A 22507-nucleotide genomic window follows, 5' to 3' on the forward strand; every position below is an offset into this window, starting at 1 on the left:
TTTAAATATTTTTTTGCTATATGCAACGAGAAAATAGGTTAAGTTTAAGGTGTCTTCCTCCTTTTAGAATCTCTTTTATTCTGCAAAGGCAAAGCTACTAGTCATTGTAGCTAAAAGACCTCACTACACTGAACACCCAGAACCTCTACAGCAACACCCCTTCTCCACACACACACATACACACACACACACACACACACACACAGACCATTCACTCCCTGTCACACTTGACCACCAAATGCACAGCACCCTTTCACACTCAGGCTTACAGACGTTTTTACGAGTGCTAAAGTAAACACTAGAGAAGAAGCTACGAGGTCTCACCAACACACGACAGGCCAAACCATTGTAAATCGTCTACTTGAGAAAAGCAAACACAAGCAACAGCCAGGACACACTGACTACCTCTGACTTGATCCCTCTCTCTCTCTCTCTCTCTCTCTCTCTCTCTCTCATTGTCTCTCTCTCACACACACATGCACTGGCCTAAGTTCCTCTGGCCAGGCCTGTAACTACTGTTGGGCACCTGAAAAGCATTCTGTTTGACGCAGCCTTTCCCATTCCAGCTCATTTTTCTTCTCTCTTACTCACTCTGTTCCTCGCTGGAGGAGGAAATGGCTGGACTAATTGACAGGGTCAATTTTAAACTTCCAGCAGCCAAAACTCGCCAGTGAAAACAAACCTGTCGCTCACAAAGTTTGGGACTCGCCCTCACGTTTCCTGCATTTGCCTGAATGGTGCTGCATGCATGATGGGTTTTGTGTGTGTGTGTGTGTGTGTGTGTGTGCATGAGCGCAGAATGATTAATCATTTTCATATCGAAATTGCAATAGAAAAGATTGAAATTTTTAGCTGTTAAACACATTATTAATAAGGTTGCTCAAAAAAGTGAAAGAAAAAATCATCACAATAACAGGGCTTTGCATCATCTAGAGTGGGGTCAATTTATTGCGATATTTTGCAGTACTATATACTGCATTTTTATATAAACTTTTAGGAAACATGTATTAATATAAAGGCACAATCTGCATTTTTGCATTTGCATTTAAACTTAAAACTAAAAATCCACAATGTGCATTTGACAATTGACACACTATTGCAAAACATAATACTGTATTGCAATACTTTCTATTACTGATAATTTCTTACACCTTTACATATAAGCGACAGAATTCTGAACTGTCTGTAGATTAACTTGACCAATCAGAAGCACCCAAACAGCCAAAATAGCATGTAGGTATAACATACATTTGTTTACAATTATGCATGGAAGATTTTTGATCCTATGCCAAGAGCATTTTAATCACAAATGTTATAATACTCCACACTGCTCAGAAAAACTAAAGTTAGAGAAAAACTCTTAAACATGTGTGAGAGGGAACAAGGGCACGACCAGCGAGACCTTAACTTTTTGATCCAAATTTTAAACACTAAACCACATGCAAAAACAAAGCAGCACTTTCAAGTACGCACTTCGGAGTGAACCCTCAGAAGGTTCCCTCAAAGTGAGTACCTGTACGACCAGGCATGTGAATGAGTGAGGGGACTGGTGCAATTCTTCTCGTCCTAAAGCGAATGCGGTCCTGCTGCCGCGCGAGAGCCCCACGAGGGGCAGCTTTTAGCAGCAGAGACCCCAACAGGTGAACAGGGGGGCCTGCTTACTGTGGAATCCAGGGAGCATCAGCATGAAGCATATTAAAAGGCCGGAGAGACTGAGAGAGCGAGAGAGAGCATCAGAGAGAAAAAGAGAGAGAACGAGAGAGAGAGCATGAATGAGAATAAAGATAGATGGAAGTGAAGAGAAAAGGGAAAGGGAAAGCGGGAGAGATAGAGAAGAGAGAAAGGGAAATAGAGGGAGAGAGAGAGAGAAAAGGGGGTTGTCTTGACGGAGAGGCAGATCAGAAGCATGCCCTGAAGGGATGACTGGGCCTGGGGATTAGTCAGAGAGGGGTGAGAGAGAGAGGCAGAAAAAAAGACAGAGAGAGCCCCCCTTCCAAAAAAAAAAATGTGCAGCCACAGACCCCCTTCTTACCTCCGCCGAGACGCAAATACGGACAGACACTTTTGACACGTCTCTACTCTTCCACAACGGCCCGACTTCGCATCAACACAATACACACCCTAACCCGTAGCAAAGCTCAATAACCTCTCTACCTCTCTCACCCTCTCCCCCTCTCTCTCTCTTTCTCTGTTCCTTCATGTCTCGTTTTTTCTCCTCAGCTAGTCTCGCTCCATCTCTTTTCTCCTCCCCACTTCATGTCCATTTCGTTTGACGTCAAACGTATCAAAGTTGGGCATCATCAAAGTGAGAAATTTCAGTGGGAATTCCTGGATTGTCAAATCCGAACGCCACCACATCGTCCAACTCAAGCTCTGTCACACACTCTTCCTGTATTGGGAGCACAACTGGGAACCAGAAATTTTATGTCCAAGGGTTGGCCCCACATATGGATGTCAGTGATGGGGCCCATCAGGGTCAGTGATGGGAGCAGAAGGGGTTAAACATGGGCCCCATCTGGGCTGTACATTGCACATGAGACCTAGATGGGACCCATGTGAGATTAAGGTGGGCTGTAACAGTGAGGTCCATTAGAGATGCCCACCTGAAACCCACTTAGTTCACATTCCAACCTGGTTTATTCAAACAATCGCCAAAACTGGAAGTCCAAATTTAGCAGTAGTGAAAATATTCAATAATTGTCAAAGCTTAGAAAATTTTCACTTCTCCTCTTTATTCCTCCCCGATCATCCTGGGGGGAAAATATCCAAATCAGAAAAATCTGACAACATGGCGAGAAGGTGAAGAGGGGAAAGTGGAACTTCTGAAGAAAGAACCTCACGCAACAAAAGCGCTGTATTCACCTTCAGCCCCTGCTACAGATCCATCATAACAAATCACTCCCTGTATGCCTCAGCAACAGAAAGTAATCAGCTCTGCCTGGCTGCCAAACGTCAAACTGAAAACACATTTCACCACCACAAACCGCAACACAGAGAGGAAAAAAGAGAAAAAAATCCCCCCAAACCCACCCCAGAGCACTTCCGTAATCTCCATCTAGCATCAATCCCAGACACGTTAAAGATGAGGGGAAAAAAATCTTCCCCTCCATTTGTCGTCTTATTGGTTTGGACAGGATGAGGGGTGCTATTTAAACACACATTAGCATCACAATACCCCGCTGTTAGCCGCCTCATTCACACACACACACTCTTACTTACTTACACACACACATTCTTTACTCTTTTACACACACACACACACCTAATTACAGGTAGCACTGCTTTAGCATGCAAAAGGATCCCAGGGGTGAAGGCAGGGGCATCTCCCTCAAACGATGGGGCTTGAGCCACAGCAGGTTGGGGAAATCCATATCTGATGATGGAGTTAATCGTGTGTCATCACAGCATGCTCATATTAGCTGGTGACAGTGTGTGTGTGTGTGTGTGTGTGTGTGTGTGTGTGTGTGTGTGTGTGTGTGTGTGCATGTGTGTACATGTCTGTGTGTGTGTTTTGCAGAGAGCCGTCACAAAAACGGCAACATTTTCAATAATGCACAATTTAAGAAATGTATGTATGTTCATTAAGATGATATACACCTTTTCTTGCCACAATTACACCTGTTTACTCTATTTAACAGATAGCATAATTAGGATTTTAATTAATTAACAAAATTAAACTTTTAAAAAAGCACAAAATTGTAAAAGAAAATATAACACCCTTGACCAAGCAGTGCCACATGTACTTAGGTGTATGAGTGAAGCACGGAAAAAAGAGAGTGTGTGTGTGTGTAAATACTGTAAGTAATGTGTATACCAGGCAGCTACCAGAGGAGCACTGTGAAGCTAATATGTGTTTAAACAACACTCATCATCCTGTCTTGATTTCATATATAAAAATAAAATTGATAATTTCTTAATTTCTGGATCAGGTCAAAATAAAAAAAGATTATTAAATATATATAATGCATTTTAAATCAGGTTTATGTATGTGCTATGAACATATGTTCATATATTTAAACAAGTATACAAATATAATGACTAGCAATAAAATAAACAATTTAGGATAAATGACTAAATATTAAAAAAATAATCTATAAAAGAAAGTGTGTACATATACCTTCAAAATAAATTACTGCACAAAATATAGAAAATGCAACGAAAATAGTGTGCCTATAACATAATATATATTAGGGTTTTTAGTATGTAGAACTGAACTAATCAGTGTGCATTTTAACCTGATAATAAATGCCTTCAATAGCAGTTACGATTTTCACGCTCCAAAAAAACTAACAAAAAAAACATCTAACCGATTTTTTACGCAGTTTGAAAAATACAGGATTCACGCAAAAACAATCAAATTCAATCAATAGGAAAAAAACTGTAAAAACTCACGTAAACAGAGACGCACATTACAGCAACAGCCAATTTTCATTATTTTTTTAACAAAAAAAATACACCCCAGCTTATGACCAAACTACACTGTGAAATTTCTTTAAATGTAACGCATCGAAAAAAAATCACTAAAACACAGAAACTCTGTCAGCTTTCTCACGCAGGAAAAGCGAAGGAAAAAATGAACAAACAATTTTTTTTTCCACAAATTTAACTCTGACCTCTCCCGGCCTGGTCGGAAAACCATTATATTAATTTTTTTTTTTCTCCCAATCTGGATGCCTTTTTTAAAAAAAATGCAAACACTATTAAATTATACCACTAAAATGTCAAAACATTTAGACTTAAAATAACATAAATAAAATTCGCTTAATTAAAAAAAAGCGAGCGACTGAACTCCTCGTGGAGATGCTGAAGTGCCTCAGCAGGGCGCGCGCGACGCTCCCCCGCTTCCCGCGCGCTCGAACGGCCAACAGCTGGCGTCGGAGCGCGAGCACAAAGTTTGTGCATGCGCGCGCACTCGCGCACTTTCACGCGCAATCGGAATATTCAGATACTGAACCCCAATTAATTTTTATAATGCACACACACACAGTCTTATCTAACCATCAACCAAACACATATTAACGAGCTCCTTCATTGCAATTCAGTGCACTCCTATTTTCAACTGGTGTAAAAGTGTAAATTCCAGTCCCACGTAAAACTCCAAATACTTCAAAACACCACAAAACAATTAAACATATTTAACAGCATACCTAAAGCCAAATAGAGAAGTTCAATTTTAATTTAAAATTAAAATTTATTTATTTTTTGTTTATCTTCAGGTGGGCTCAGGCTGTTTAGTGGGCCGCGTGCGAGCACGTGAGCGAGAGAAAAAAAACACGCGCTCTGAAATTTGACCCGTGTAAATATGTCCACTCTCTCTCTCTCTCTCCATTCGAACCTTTCTCCAGAGGAAAAAAAGGCCCCAAAAACAACTCAGCATGGCTGCAGAACTACATACAGGCCAAGCCGGGCCAGGCGCCCCCTCTCAGCTCACTTCTTTCTACATTTGTTTTATTTGTTTTAAGTTAAATTAAACTCTTTCACACATTCTGTGCTCTTTCTTTAAACACTTCATTCACACCACTGCTCAGATCAGATGGATTCAGGTTTAGTTTAGCAAGAGAACAACTACAAGAAAAAGGAGCAAGTTCTTAAATGTTCTTTAGGGTTTAGAGAAGTCTTCAGAAGCTCTGACTGAGCAGCACTGAACTCAATGACATTGCATCAAACTTTGCAACAAACACAAACGTTCAGAAATACTCAAATGCACACCTTCTATTTCTCCACACACTGATCAGACGAATCTCTTCTATCACACACTAACCACACGACCCCTCATTTAGATTTAGTTTAGAAGAAACAAAAAAACAAGAACAAGAAAGTTCTTCAGTGTTCTTCAGAGATGGGGCTGGGTTTAAACAAGTCTGCAGAACGTGTGAACTGTGCGAACGTGTGAACTTTACATTGTAAATAACATTGCATCAAACTTTATAACACACAGAAACACACACTGTTGTCTAGGCCAACGTTTTCTCTGGCTGCTTTGATTGGCTACACTTGCAGCAACTCAACTATAACTGATGATGCACCAAATATTCGGCCTTAGAAATTATTCGACCGAAAATGAAACAAAACCATGAGTCATTTTTACAGAACGATATTGTGGTCTTGTTGTTTTGTTGCCATTTCTGCTGGGATGTTTAAATATTTGTTTAGTGTTCATTGACTATATTTTTAAATTGTAGTTTTTGCTGACAAGATACAATAAAATAAGTGTGTTTAAATTGACGCAATGGTTAAAAAGTGAAGCAATGTGTTCAGAATTTAGTATTCGGCCTAGCAAACAAATGTTTCCAACAAATTTTGGGTTTTGTTCCGGTTTTGATTTTAGACAAAAAAATAATAAAACAATCTAACTGACACCTCATCTAACTTGACTATTGACTATAACTCTTATATCTTTCTTTCTTTCTTTCTCTTTCAAACAGACTATTGACTACAACTCTTATGTTATGTGTCTCTATGTCTCTCTCTATCTATCTCTCTTTCTCCTTCTATCTCTTCCAAACTCAGTACTGTTCTGTTTTTTTTCTCTCTTCCAAAAAGACCAGAAGAAAATAAAATGCATGCACCAGCCAGGCAAGACCAAGAGTGGAGTATGGATTTTAGAGAGCACTTACTTTCTGAAGTGTCGGTTCCCTCCAGAAGAAACACAACAAGGAGAAGAAAAAACAACAAGAACAAGTAGAAGTAGTGATAGAACTTCTTTTCAGTCCTTCTTCTTCACCTCCTCCTCCTCCCCTCTCCGTGCGTGGAGCTCTTCCCTCTCTCTTCTCTGGGCTTTTGCAGCTCTGCAGATGTTCAGGAGAAAAGTTTCTCAGCGAGTCTTAAGTTTCAGCTCTCTCTCTCTCGCTGTGCTTTTCTTTTTTTCCTCTCCTCGTTCTCTCTCTTTTTCCTGCACTTCTCTGTGCGCTCCGAGCTCAGGCAGGGCTGGAAGTTTGTCTACATGCCTGACAGAGTCCGAGCACGAACCCTAAAGATTCCTCAAGCCTTCCCTAATGACAACAAAGCGTGCGCTGCTCTCCGGCGCGCGAGGAGAGAGAGAGAGACTTTCTCTAAAAGAGAGAGAGAGAAAGAGAGAGAGAGAGAGAGAGAGAGAGAGAGAGAGAGAGAGAGGGGGGCTCTAGTGGAGCAACTCCAGCTGCCCTTTCCTTCTCCTGACTCCTCCCTTTCAGAGCTTTCACACACACACTCACTCATATATACACACACTACCTCCCTCTTCTTCTTTCTAACCCCTCTTTTCCTCCCTCCTCCCTCTTTCTCTCTCTCTCCCTCCTCCTCCTGCTCTCCTCCTCCTCTTCCCTCAGTTTGCAGCGCTGCTGTTTGCTGTTTCCTGAGACGCCTCTGGGTCGTGGCAGCTATTGCTAGCTCTACTCAAAACAAGCTAAAACTAGACCTTTACTAACTAAAAAAAGTCTACTTTTACACAGATTTACCCATATTTTACCGAAAACAAGCAGTTCTGGTCACTTTTTACGCAGTTTTACCAAGTCTGAACTCGACAGGTTACATGCTCTCCCTCTTTACTCTCCGTTTGGATCTTTCAGTTTGTGACACTTTGAATACGGTTTACGGTAGCTTTAAGACCAAACGCGGTCAATGCTTTAGACTGACGATCTTTATTACACTGTGGTAATACGATTGTTACATATTTTGAGGACTTTCTGTTAAGTGGTTTTAGTTGCTTAATACACAAATGTGTATACAACAAACTATACAGTGCACCGAGCACACGTGTTCTGTATAACAGCAGGCACATTAATATTTTGTTGTACTATGTATATTTTACATACATATATTAATGAATACAATTTCTCCACCTATGTAAATATTTATTTTTCTATCTCTCTATCTACATATATATGGTATAGGTCTGATACATAACATATAAAACTGTATGTATATTAATAGGAAGACAGATAGATGTACACTCTTTTTTTTTGCACTCGTCACTTTATGCTTATATTATAAGTATGTTTGCACTGGAAAAAAAGGGAGTGGCTTTTAATCTCATTTTACATGTGTATAATGACAATAAAGACATTCTATTCTATTTTATTTGTATAACATAAAAAGTACATCATATGACAGTGTTTTCAGTTTTCAATATGCAGTTTAAGTATGATGTCTACGATACAACTAACACAATGAATTTATAAATAAAATATGCAATAAAATCATATTACAACATGTACATTCACATATATTGAAAAGTAATGTAAATAATGAGAGCTTGTGAAGAGATCTATCTATCGATCTATCTACAAATATAGATCTATAGAGATTGTGTATAGGCCTGAAAAATACATTTTTTTAAAATATGTGTATAGATAGATAGATAGATAGATAGATAGATAGATAGATAGATAGATAGATAGATAGATAGATAGATAGATAGATATGTACTAACTTGTATAAATCATATATAGTACATCATATGATCTTTCCGATTCATGGAGAGTGTTTTTTTTTAATATGCAGTGAAAGTATGATGTGTACTACACGACTAAAACAAACACTTGGGCCTGTTGTAAGGCTGGACAATATAAATGATCAAAAAATAGGTAAATTTGGCCACTTAGAAATACCTTCTGGGCTTATCATTCAATAAGGCAAGATTGTAGATATATGATCTTATATGATCTTTCTAATTCAGGGACAGTGTTTTCAGCTTTTAATATGCAGTGTAAGTATGATGTGTACTATACAACTGTACAACTAAAACAATTTAATCATAAACAGTCATCAAAATAAGCTTTAATGTGTCACTCTATACCTTTAATTAATCCAAAAAAATCTCTTGGAAAATAACACAAAAAACACACCCATTGATTAAATAAATAATGCTGTCAATATTTAAAATACTGCTGTTTTGGTATGTTTCTTTATTTTTTGTTTACATTTGCCTTTACTTCAATAAATTTCATGCGTGTTATCAAATATGTTCCCCACTGGCTTTGTATGCTTATAAAACAAATAAATAAATTCTTAAGAAAAAGCGAAACAAAAATTGGTTCATTTTTACAGCATGTACAGATCATTCATCTTTCTTTTTAATTAAGTTTAAAATTATGTTAGTTAACTACTTTAACAGAGCATAGGTGGTGCAGATTATAAACTACATGTTACCTACAGACATGTGAGCAGGAGAGTGTGTTTATAGAAAATACAGAGAAAAAGAAGTCTGTCATTGATTAGCTGACCATTGGGCATGCCAGGGAACAGGGGCCTGTATTCAGAGAAACAAATACTGTAATTGCAGTAATATCACAATTTAACATTAAGAGGGAGATTCACATAAACAAACGTAGGAAAAGAGGAGGAAAGCCGTCCATAGAGGATACCTTGTCAGAGAAAAAAAAAGCTGGGCCTGTTGTAAGGCTGGACATAATCAATATAAATCATCAATAAACAGGTAAATTAGGGCACTTAGAAATACCTTCTGGGCTCATAATCAATCAATAAGGCAAGATTGGAGTTTTCAGAGCAGAAAATCACCCTCTAATCTTGTAAGTTGTATTCGACCGCACATGTGGCCGAGGAGTCAAGTCCAGTAGGACTTTTCTTCCTTTATCTGATTATCCAGACTAAGGGTGCCATTGACATCTCTGTTGGGGGCACAAGCCCTGCATGGTCTTATGGTCAACAAGATTCAATTGATTTCCTGCTTAACCTTTTATGAGCATTATTTCATTATTTAAACATAACCTCAGTGATACCAGCATTGAGACTCTCATTATGACAGTAAAGAGTGTTGCTGGGCACCCTGTTAGTGGGGTGTATTTCAGTCTGAATTCATTAAATGCTGTACTTTTGTTCACACATGGATATTAATGGCAAACAGCTTCCCTGTCAAACACTGTTTTATGCTTTGGATTCCACTTCTATAAAATTGATAATTAAGTCAATATTCATTAAGAACAATACAGTAAATTAGGACATATTTGTCAAACTTAATTTTTTGTAAAAAAAAAAAAAAATCAGATAATTGTGGAGCATGTTTTAAATTGTTATACTGTATAACGTTATACTGGTTTTACAATTCCTTTTTAAATAATCTATTCTTAAAAAATCCCATTTTGTCTTTCTTTTAACAGTTGAATAACAGTTAAAAGAACATTTGCTTATTTAGTCAAACTGTCATAAACAACAAATATCCTGTTTCCCAGAATTGGATATTTTTCACTAAACATACTATATCCACATGTCTGACATGGTAACAGTGTTGCATTTTGCCCCAAAAAATGTTAGTGTTTTTTGTCTCCCAGCATAATTGTGAACATTGATAGATTCATTATAAGATACAAGGTCTTCAGCGTTAGCCACAGTATGTAGCAAATGAAAATGAGCATGAAGAAAGCTTCAGTAGTACAAAACAAGCAGAAAGACATTGACGCAGCTGCAGAATTACAGCGGGGAAGAAAAAAAAAACAAGCAAAGCAAAAGACACGGGGTGAGATAATCCATTACACACAACACCTAACATTTATATAAGTCAAACAGCAAAAGCCACCTCCTTATGTGTTGGGAAATGTTTGAAATGGTGTAGGTCCAGCATCGCTAAACAAATTGTGTTACGTTTACTGTTTATGTGAAGTTTAACCCCTTTGAGTCACAGTGTCCACTGTAAAAAAAATCATATTTTTTATCTTATTTTTTTATTTGCAGTTGTTTAAAGAGTTGTTTAATTGTGCAGTGTTTAAAGAGGAAATCTCTACATTTTCTGAAAATTGCAGAACAGAGCTTTGAATGTATTCTTTTATTTTTTGCAAAGCTGGATCTGGCCTTGCTAACACTGATGTTTTGAACAGCCCAGGTAACATTAATGTGCCTATTTTATATTGATATTGTTTTGTGCAAATAACAAAAGCACAAAAACAAATCTGCTTTAGTTTAATAGTTTGTAAACTGGAACAAATTTTGAAACATTTTGAAAGATGTGTGTTTTAAAAGCATATGTAAGCCTGAAAGGGTTAAATGTGTACTGAGTCTGTGAATGGCCTTGTATCTTGTAAAATCAGGGATGATCAAACAACAAAATATCCATCTTTTAAAATAATATAAATTGGAGATCAGTGTGGTGCTAAATTAAATCTGGCAAATAGAGAGAGACCGATAAAGAGATGTAATGAGTCCCTTTTTTCCCTCTTATATTATCTCTGAGATAGAGAGCGAAAGATAGAGAGGAGAGTCCATAGAGCAGACAAGAGTAGAGTGGAGAAGAGGAGGATGTAGAGGAGGATGGAGGGGAGGTGTGAGGTAGAGTGAAGAGTGCTGGGGAGTTAGTGGCTCCCGAAAGTATTCCATCAAAGAGGAGCGGAATCCCAGGGACTGAGATTTTTGCCTGGAGGCAAGTAACCATCGGTCTCCCAAGAACATCTTCCAAAGGCGGCCTCCGAGAGCCAAAGCACACATCAAAAGCGGCCATGGTGCCAAAGCGGTTCTGGAGGAGAAAGAAAGGGATACGGGGTCTCTCCTTGGCCCCCTCAGAGCCCCTGATCTCACCCCAATTAAAGAACTCCTGCCCGCTCCAGACCTGACTCACACTGACATGCTGCTACACACACTCTCTCTTTCTTTCACTCTTTCTTTTTCTCTTTACCCATGCTTCATCACACAAATGCACACACATATACACACACATGTATACACCTTAAAAGTGTGCACCTGATTTATTCAAATATTTGCGTCAAGTCTTTTGAGCTGTCCCAGTTTGGTCAGCACTTATTCACACAGTGAAAAAAACAAGATTCATTCAAATGAACATTCAAATTGAACAACTTCAAAAGTCCAAGCGTTCAACAAACTTTCAAACAACAGTTTTAAATAATGTTTAGATGCTGAATAAAAAGTGCCTGAAGAGGATCATGTAGACTTCGAGGAACATTTTTGGTTCCTTAAGGAATCTTTCAATGGATGCTTCTGTAAGGAAACACCTACAGGGGTTGGACAATGAAACTGAAACATCTGTCATTTTAGTGTGGGAGGTTTCATGGCTAAATTAGAGCAGCCTGGTGGTCGATCTTCATTAATTGCACACTGCACCAGTAAGAGCAGAGTGTAAAGGTTCATTTAGCAGAGTAAGAGCACAGTTTTGCTCAAAATATTGCAATGCACCCATTATTATGGGTGACATACCAGAGTGTAAAAGAGGACAAATTGTTGGTGCATGTCTTGCTTTCGCATCTGTGACCAAGACAGCAAGTCTTTGTGATGTATCAAGAGCCACGGTATCCAGGGTAATGTCAGCATACCACCAAAAAGGACGAACCACATCCAACAGGATTAACTGTGGACGGAAGCTGTCTGAAAGGGATGTTCGGGACCCGGATTGTATCCAAAAACAATTATTGTGGTCTAAAACCAGATGTTTTAGTTTCATTGTCCAACCCTTGTATGTAAATGAGACATACTAGTGCAGTTCAATCTTGGTATCGGTGCTCCCCTATCCAGCACATTTTAGAGGATTGACTGCTTTAACACACTCTCTGAGACTCTGAAAGGGCATGTTAATGAGCCAATTAATTTAATTAGTTGGTGTGTTAAAAGAAGGAAAAGACATACATTTGCAGGCCAGGGAGCACCAAGACCAGGATTAAAGAATCCCAGTTTATTGTAAAAAATCAACAACCGCTACATAATTTAAAAGTAGTAGTAAATACTATTCATATAATAATGTACAGGCAGATTAGAAACAATTTAGGATTTATTTATTATATTAGTAATTACTACCAATTACTAATTATTACACTTCAGCTGGCTTATCTAAAGGATTTTGTTTAATTTAGTTGTGTAATTGTAATAATACCAAATGCCATGGGGCAGCAACTTATACAACTTTTCTAAAGAACACTGTACTGACCTGAGAAACAGAGTTATAAGCTTTTTTTATCATATATGTTTTCCCCATTTTCTCCATGATTTACACGTTCAATTACCCAACATACTCACTAGGACTCCCCCTATCACTAGTGAAGCCCCAACACCAGAAGGGGTTAAGTCTAGCACATGCCTCCTCTGATACATGTGAAGTCAACCACTGCCTCTTTTCCAACTGCTGCTGATGCAGCATTGCAGAGTAGCATCACAGTGCACTCGGAGGAAAATTCAGCGACTTGGTTCTGATACATCAGCTCACAGACGACTTGTGCTTATTGACAGCCAGTTGTGCTCTTTCAGGGCTATGGCAGCTGATGGCTGAACAGGATTCAAACCAGCAATCTCCTGATCATAGTGCCAGCACTTAGCCCGCTGGACCACTCAAGAGTCCTCAAGTTCCATTTTTTGCCACTATAACTCTCACTCTCATTTTCACTATTCACATTTCTTTAACATGTATTATTTAACATAAAATGTATTATTTGATAATGAAATACTAAATGTCTGCACATCATTTAAAACTGAATGTTTAACTCATCAGGCTTCACTCAAACAGATAATTAACATTGCCTTGCCATGAGCACGCTGGCCAGTGTTCAGCCCCACTCACAAAATAATACAAATTTTATGATGTCCACCTAAAATCATCAAAAAGCATCAGTCCCACCTAAATTTGAAACAAAAATGTGCTCAGTCTTGACCTGCTGCTCCTGTCATTAGGGTAAAAGCTGAGCGCTGCAGTCGGAGAGGATGTGTGTTTACTCTTCTTGCGTAGGCTGGGAGAGGATTACGAGCTGGTAAACACAGCGGGTTTACTCCTCTTCAAGTGTTTAGTCTTAAACCCTGTAAACAGGCCACAGAGCGGAGCTTATTACTTACTGCTAATCCGCTAATACAACATTTAACACAACCCTCACCACTGATACAACACTTACCACTGATACAATACAACACTTACCACTGATACAATACAACACTTACCATTGATACAACACTCACCACTGATACAACACTTACCATTGATACAATACTCACCACTGATACAACACTCACCACTGATACAACACTCACCACTGATACAATACAACACTCACCACTGATACAATACAACACTTACCATTGATACAACACTTACCACTGATACAACTCTTACCACTGATACAACACTCACCACTGATACAATACTCACCACTGATACAATACTCACCACTGATACAATACAACACTTACCATTGATACAACACTCACCACTGATACAACACTCACCACTGATACAATACAACACTTACCATTGATACAACACTTACCACTGATACAACACTTACCACTGATACAACACTCACCACTGATACAATACTCACCACTGATACAACACTCACCACTGATACAACACTCACCACTGATACAATACAACACTTACCATTGATACAACACTTACCACTGATACAACACTTACCACTGATACAACACTTACCACTGATACAACACTCACCACTGATACAATACTCACCACTGATACAATACTCACCACTGATACAATACAACACTTACCATTGATACAACACTTACCACTGATACAATACTCACCACTGATACAATACTCACCACTGATACAATACAACACTTACCATTGATACAACACTTACCACTGATACAATACTCATCACTGATACAATACTCACCACTGATACAATACTCACCACTGATACAACACTCACCTCTCAAAACAAGAAGATCTCTCGTGTCCGGAGCTGCAAAAAACTCTCATAATATCTGCATACTCAGAGTCCTTACAAATCACTGCAAGAAAAAGCAGGAAAGAGGACATACCTACACATCTTCATTAACATCCTCTTTCTCTTTTTCTTTCATTGTATCTCTCTTTCACTCTTTTTCTGGTCTTTTCTCCTCTTTTTGGTTTCTCACACCACTTTCTGTTTGTCTCTGTTACACTTCAGTCTCAGTATCTCTCCTCACAGACTCCTTCTTTCCTTCAGATTTCAAACATGTTCTAAATTCAGTTTCTTCCTCACTTTCTCTTTTTTTTCTCTGTCTATTTTCTTTCTTTCTTTCTTTCTTTCTTTCTTTCTTTCTTCTGCATGTCTTTCTCAATGTCTTTCTTTCTTAATTTCTCTCTCATTCTTATCTGCTCCCACTCTCTCTATTCTTGACCATTCTTGTCATTTTCTTGAGTTTTGCCTATGGGAAAACTGCGAGTCTCTCTCTCTCTCTCTCTCTCTCTCCCTCTCTCTCTTTGTGTGCTTCTGTTGGAGGTATATCTGGTGTCTGTGAGTGTGCCATTAGCGTTGTGGGTCTGATAGCGGGTGCAGGCCTCGATCTCCGCCCTCAGAATGGGAAAAGGATATTTGCGGGGTTATTTTGAAGCTGTCGGAAATACTAAACGGCGGAGCGGAGCCACTGCAGCTATTTAAGCAATTTTCTGTATGATGTGGTCCCGGGGGGAGAATACCACGCCACATCAGAAACGAGGAGGGTATAATGAAAACACTGCAGCAGCGGCAAAACTCTTATTGACGGGGATTAGACAGGGGGGTAATGAGGGGGAGGGGTCGCCCAACCCTGTGTGGTATGAATATGATTATCTAATGGACACTGGAACAGCATGAGAAATCCACTAAAGCGTGAGGCCTTTCCTCCGCTATCTCTGCCTCTGGCTCAGCTTCTTCTTTTATTCTTCTGTTTTTTTAATCAGTCGCTCTTTCTTTCCTCTGGTTATTCTCTCTTCATCAGTTCTTTCCATCCTTCTCTCCTCAGCTCTAAGTTGTTAGTGAGCCCTGCAAAAGTCATTATGCTGTACTATGCTCAGCGTCTATCTGTGTGTATGAATGAAACGTGTGCAAGCGTGCACAATTTAATCCCTGTGTTCTTTATTCACTCTTCCTCTTCTATTTTCTACCCCTCCCTGATTACGTTTGCATTGCCCACTCTGTCCTAAAGACAAAAAAGCACTCTAGGCTGTTATCAAAATTCAGATTTCTCCCCCCCCCCCCCCCACCCTTTTTTTATATGTGTTTCATGCTTGGACTTTTTCCATTGTGGCGGCAAGAATGTGGGTCACTTTCTCCCAACTCAAATCAAAGTTTTCCAGCCAGCATTGGAAATCTTGTTTCACGCCTCACACTGATAGCAAGCAAAGTAACTATTTGAATATTGGGTCAAAGAGTCCTCATTTCATTCTCTTAAGAGAGGAGATGAGTGTGGGTAATGTGTGTACTGTCTAAGAGAGGGTGATTTACAGCATGTGTTTTCAGTTTTCAGTCTCACATCACTGGACTACTAATCTCAGTCACCTGTTTTCCATTTCACTTTTGACTGTATAAACCTACTTGTTTAACTTTCTCATTGCAAAGTATTGCCATCATTGTCAGTTCTGTATGGAGCGGTTCTCTGACTTTTGTCTGGTTTATTGTTTTGGATTATCACCCTTGGATTTGCTAGCCATTTTTGTTAGTTTTGGTCTGTTGCCTGTTTTTGTGTTACACTTTTGTCTTCTCTTTATGTCAAGAAAGAGAAAACATACTTGTAATGCAGCTTACAGTATCTCTTTGCTGATTCTTTATACTGCCTTTTGGCCTTCTCTCTTCTCCATATGCATTATTTTATCCCATTCACAAGTGTCTTGTTTGTGGCTTAATTGTGACAAAATGTTTTATTTTGAATAACTGGTTATATAAACTGTTAGTCCACATGTGCTAGTATTAGTGTACACTGTGTACATTTAAAAACAAAGGTACCACTTTAAAATAAGACTACCTTTATAAAGGGTTTATAAATGGTTTACAATGAGTTTATTAATGGTTACTAATTAGGTTGTAAATACCTTAAAAAGCATTAATAATCAGTTATAACACATACAAAAAGGGCAACAATGACCTGTTGTTTGCCAAATAGTGAACCCACAGCCATCTATATTGTTGTCCTTTCTACGTATGTGTTATAACTGATTATTAATGATTTTTAAGGCATTTACAACCTAATTAGTAACCATTTATAAACTAATTTTAAACCATTTATAAACCCTTTATAAAGGTAGTCTTATTTTAAAGTGGTACCAAAACAACACCTAAACATAGCAACAGGTTAGCCTAAACTGGAACTGATTCTGTAGTAGAGCATCAACAATAAAATTGCATTAATATGGAATAAAAACACAATCTGACACATTATCAAAGGTTTATTTTTGTGGGCACTTTGTCTTTAACAGTGCACCATCATAAAAAAAGGTAATGCTATCATGCTAAGAAGATGGGCGGTGGCTGCCATGCCCTAAAGATTATAAATGAAGGTTTGAGCTGGATGAGCAAGTGGCCACTGATGGCCAGAAATAAGCCTTCGGAATCATTGAGATTTAAAGAACTGCCTAAAGAGACCGCAATATATACCAAACAGAACACAATGTCCTTTCTATCCTCACCATTTCTCATACATATTTACTGTTCTTGCTGATGATTTCCATTGTTTCTACTGGTTTCATCTGGGTACTGGAAGCATGGCCTTTCTTTTGATCCAAACAGTCATATTCCCACTCAAACAGTGCTGGACCGACCGAGTCATTAGGTCCAATAAGAGATCTCTGTTGAGATGCTGTTGTGTTGTGATGCATCTTATGAAGGTGTTCAGTCTCGAGGTCCAACAAACACTCTGCTCGTGCTGAAAGGCAAACTGACATCCCTCAGGACCGGCTAAGAATAGCCATCAATATTTCATCAAACTGCTGCTGTTTTTTCAGACGTCCACATAAGAGCTAGCACACTTCTGAAGCAAAACAAGGCCTTTTGTTTTTTTTTTCGGCCTTAAAGTGAGGCAGCCGAGGGGCTCTAAATTCACTGAAAACGCTCCCCATACAGGAAGCCTAATAGGAAACAGTAATATGAGGGCAGTCTGGAAAAGGGAGAGAGTGAGGTCACAGAGGTCAGGTCACGTATTTGTGACACTTCTGAACTAGGATCAGTTTTTGCTTTTTTGCATCTTAATGAACACAGTTGAATGAAGAGCAGAAACGTGATCCTACATAGGATTTCTGACTAAGAGATTAGATTCTGAGGGCTTTAAGAAGAAAACTTTAGAAGAATTCTGATCAGAATTTAAAAATCACAAAAATCTTCACCATCATAATTTAACAAAGACATGAACCTTAATGTAGACTCTGCTTCAGACTTTTCATGTGTGAAAATGCCCTTCCTCTTACAAGAGCAAAATACACCTTAAGTTCAATGACCCATTGTTATTTCAGACCCAACATATGTGGTTATTTTGTACTTCATATTAATTATATTAATTATATTCATATTTTATACTATATAGTATTATTCGGGTCATTAAAAGGAGCTCTTCAAGGTGAAGATTTGTTAAAGCTCTGTTTTTTGTGTTTTCATGTGGGTGGGGAAAACAGGGTTTTATTAAAATACTAATGTCACAATGTATTCAACGTTCATATATGAATCTGAAATACCTACCTCCTCCCTTTCTAGCTACATAAGTCATAACACCTATATGTAGAAAGCACTATTTACTATTTTGGTATATAGCACAATTTAATTTAGTGCTCAGTTTAGATTTAGAATCCGTATCTTTGCGACTTGCATATTCATACAACTACACACAGCATAATTCAATAACATCTATGGTACTGTGGTGCTAACTTGGCAATGAGCACTTCCTGTGTGAGTGTTCACTGCTCACTGTTGGACCCTAGGTCACACATGTGCCTGGTAAAGGGCGTTAAGTCAGGGCCAAAGGTCACCTGCTCATGTGCCTAAAGTATAGGGTCTGTTCTTAATGAGGAAAACAACAGCAATGAAGAACAGATGCAGGGGAAGAAGAAAGAGAACAAGAAGAAGACAGAGAGTCTGCCTATAACTTTAACACAGTGCTTTAATTTACTGACACACTGATTTACTGTTCACAACAGCAATGATGAAAATAAATGAATTTACATTTATTGCATTTCATTTAAATAAATGGATGAAAACTATTTGATGTGTATAAATAAATGAATGCAGTTTAGCTGTAGTAGTAATGGCAGTTGGAATAGTACTACCACTACTAGTAGCAGTTGTAGTATTTGTAATAGTGGAAACTATCAGAAGCAGTAACAGTTAGAGTATTAGTAGAAATATTAGTATTAGCATTAGTATTAGTAGCATCAGCAGTAGCAATGGACAAAGTAAAACTAATAAGAGTAGTAGTATTAGAAGCAGCAGTACTAATAATAGTAGAAGCAGAAGAAACAGTAAAAATCATAGTATTAGGATTATAAGCAGCAGTATTAGTAATAGCACAAGCAGCAGTAGTAGAACAAACTGTAACAGTAGTAGTACTAATAGTAGTAGTAAAAGTATAAGTAGTATTAATTATACCAGAAGCAGCACTATTAGTAAAAATAGTAATAGGAGTAGTGAAAAGCAGCACTGGTACTAATACTGTAGTTAGAGTAATATAACCAGTAGGAGAACATACAGAAAAGGCTTAGCATTAGTAGGAGAAACAGCAATAGTAGTAACAGTAGTAGTAAGTTTAATGGCAGTAGTAATAGTACTACCACTACTAGTAGAAATCATAGTAGTTGAAATAGTAGAAACTATGTGAAGCAATAGTAGAAGAAACAGTAATACTAAGTAGTAATAGTAGTAGTAATAATAGCAGAAGCAGCCGTAGTACAAGAAAAGTAACAGTAATAGTTATAGTAGTTCTACTAGTAGGTAGTAGTAGTAGTAGTAGTAGTATTAAAGGTAGTGGTAGTAGTAATAACAGCAGAAGTAGCACCAGAAGAAGTAATAGTCATAATAGTATTAGAGCAGTAGTAATAGCAGAAGCACCAGTAGCAGTACATTTGTAGTGGTAGTAATATTAGGGGTAGTAGTAGTAGCAGTATTAGTAATAACTGATGCTACTAATACTGTAGTAATAGTAGTAGTAGCAGTGATAGAAGGAGCAGCAGTAGTAGCAGCAGTAGTAATACTGCTACAGTAATACTGTAGTAATAGTAGTAGTACTGGTAGTAATAAAAGGAGTAGTAATACAGTGATACTAATACTGTAGTACTAGTAAAAGTAGTAGTAAAAGAAAAGTAGCAGTAATAGCAGCAGCGGTACTAATACTTTAGTAGTAATAGTAGTAATAGAAGGAGTAGCAGTAATAGCAGCAGTGGTACTAATACTCTAGTAGTAATAGTAGTAATAGAAGGAGCAGCAGTAATAGCAGCAGTGGTACTAATACTCTAGTAGTAATAGTAATAATAGAAGGAGTAGCAGTAATAGCAGTAATAGCAGTAGTGGTACTAATACTGTCATAGTAGTAGTAGTAGTAGTAGTAATAGAAGGAGCAGCAGTAATAGCAGCAGCGGTACTATTACTCTAGTAGTAATAGTAGTAATACAAGGAGTAGCAGTAATAGCAGTAGTGGTACTAATACAGTATTTGTAGTAGTAGTAGTAATAGATGGAGCAGCAGTAATAGCAGCAGTGGTACTAATACTCCAGTAATAATGGTAGTAATTGCAGCAGTGGTACTAATACTCTAGTAGTAATAGTAATAATAGAAGAAGAAGCAGTATTAGCAGTAGTGGTACTAATACTGTATTAGTAGTAGTAGTAGTAATAGATGGAGCAGCAGTAATAGCAGCAGCGATACTAATACTTTAGTAGTAATAGTAGTAATAGCAGCAGTGGTACTAATACTATAGTAGTAATAGTAGTAATAGAAGGAGTAGCAGTAATATTAGTATTAGCAGTAGTGGTACTAATACTGTAGTAGTAATAATAGTAATACAAGGAGTAGCAGTAATAGCAGCAGTGGTACTAATACTCTAGTAGTAATAGTTATAATAGAAGGAGTAGCAATAATAGCAGTAGTGGTACTAATACTGTATTAGTAGTAGTAAAAGAAGGCACAGCAGTAATAGCAGCAGCGGTACTAATACTCTAGTAGTAATAGTAGTAATAGCAGCAGTGGTAATAATACTCTAGTAGTAATAGTAATAATAGAAGGAGTAGCAGTAATATTAGTATTAGCAGTAGTGGTACTAATACTGTAGTAGTAATAATAGTAATACAAGGAGTAGCAGTAATAGAAGCAGTGGTACTAATACTCTGGTAGTAATAGTAGTAATAGAAGGAGTAGCAGTAATAGCAGCAGTGGTACTAATACTCTGGTAGTAATAGTAGTAATAGAAGGAGTAGCAGTAATAGCAGCAGTGGTACTAAAACTCTAGTAGTAATAGTAATAATAGAAGGATTAGCAGTAATAGCAGTAATAGCAGTAGTGGTACTAATACTGTCGTAGTAGTAGTAGTAGTAGTAGTAATAGAAGGAGCAGCAGTAATAGCAGCAGCGGTACTATTACTCTAGTAGTAATAGTAGTAATACAAGGAGTAGCAGTAATAGCAGCAGTGGTACTAATACTCTAGTAGTAATAGTAATAATAGAAGAAGAAGCAGTAATAGCAGTAGTGGTACTAATACAGTATTTGTAGTAGTAGTAGTAATAGATGGAGCAGCAGTAATAGCAGCAGTGGTACTAATACTCTAGTAATAATGGTAGTAATTGCAGCAGTGGTACTAATACTCTAGTAGTAATAGTAATAATAGAAGAAGAAGCAGTATTAGCAGTAGTGGTACTAATACTGTATTAGTAGTAGTAGTAGTAATAGATGGAGCAGCAGTAATAGCAGCAGCGATACTAATACTTTAGTAGTAATAGTAGTAATAGCAGCAGTGGTACTAATACTATAGTAGTAATAGTAGTAATAGAAGGAGTAGCAGTAATATTAGTATTAGCAGTAGTGGTACTAATACTGTAGTAGTAATAATAGTAATACAAGGAGTAGCAGTAATAGCAGCAGTGGTACTAATACTCTAATAGTAATAGTTATAATAGAAGGAGTAGCAATAATAGCAGTAGTGGTACTAATACTGTATTAGTAGTAGTAAAAGAAGGCACAGCAGTAATAGCAGCAGCGGTACTAATACTCTAGTAGTAATAGTAATAATAGAAGGAGTAGCAGTAATAGCAGCAGTGGTACTAATACTCTAGTAGTAATAGAAGGAGTAGCAGTAATATCAGTATTAGCAGTAGTGGTACTAATACTCTAGTAGTAATAGTAGTAATAGAAGGAGTAGCAGCAATAGCAACAGTGGTACTAATACTCTAATAGTAATAGTAATAATAGAAGGAGCAGCAGTAATAGCAGCAGTGGTACTATACTCTAGTAGTAATAGTAATAATAGAAGGAGTAGAGGTAATAGCAGTAATAGCAGTAGTGGAACTAATACTGTAGTCATAGTCGTAGTAAGTCGGAGTAGCAGTGATAGCAGAAGGGGTATTAATACTGTAGTAGTAGTAGCAGCAGAGGTAATGAGTGTAGATGTAGTAATAGCAGTAGTAGCAATTCCTGGTCTCCAGACATACAGGTTCATTTCCTCCTCTGCATCCTTGCATCCCTAGAGAGTATGTTTACCTTGGGACAGCAGGAAGCTTTAGACACTGTCCCAGTTTTGCATGTTAGGCTTACGGTATAGTAACCTCCTGGGCACCGTTTCAGGAGACTGTGCTGCAGACAGTTGTGCTGCGCGTGTTTGTAAGTTTTAATGACTACAAGTCACCACATCT

The 22507-nt window shown here is 37.9% G+C and overlaps 1 protein-coding gene across 1 annotated transcript in view; it reads right to left on the reverse strand.

Moving 5' to 3' along the window:
• gli3 (GLI family zinc finger 3) overlaps positions 1 to 7113 on the reverse strand; it is a 174694-nt gene extending 167581 nt beyond the window's left edge. Inside the window, exon 1 of the mRNA XM_022662267.2 lies at positions 6618 to 7113. The gene's annotated coding sequence lies outside the window, so the exon portion shown is untranslated. The remainder of the gene's footprint in view (positions 1 to 6617) is intronic.
• Positions 7114 to 22507: the final 15394 nt, after the last annotated feature.

This window comes from Astyanax mexicanus, chromosome 1, assembly GCF_023375975.1.
Source record: "Astyanax mexicanus isolate ESR-SI-001 chromosome 1, AstMex3_surface, whole genome shotgun sequence".
NCBI lineage: Eukaryota > Metazoa > Chordata > Actinopteri > Characiformes > Acestrorhamphidae > Astyanax > Astyanax mexicanus.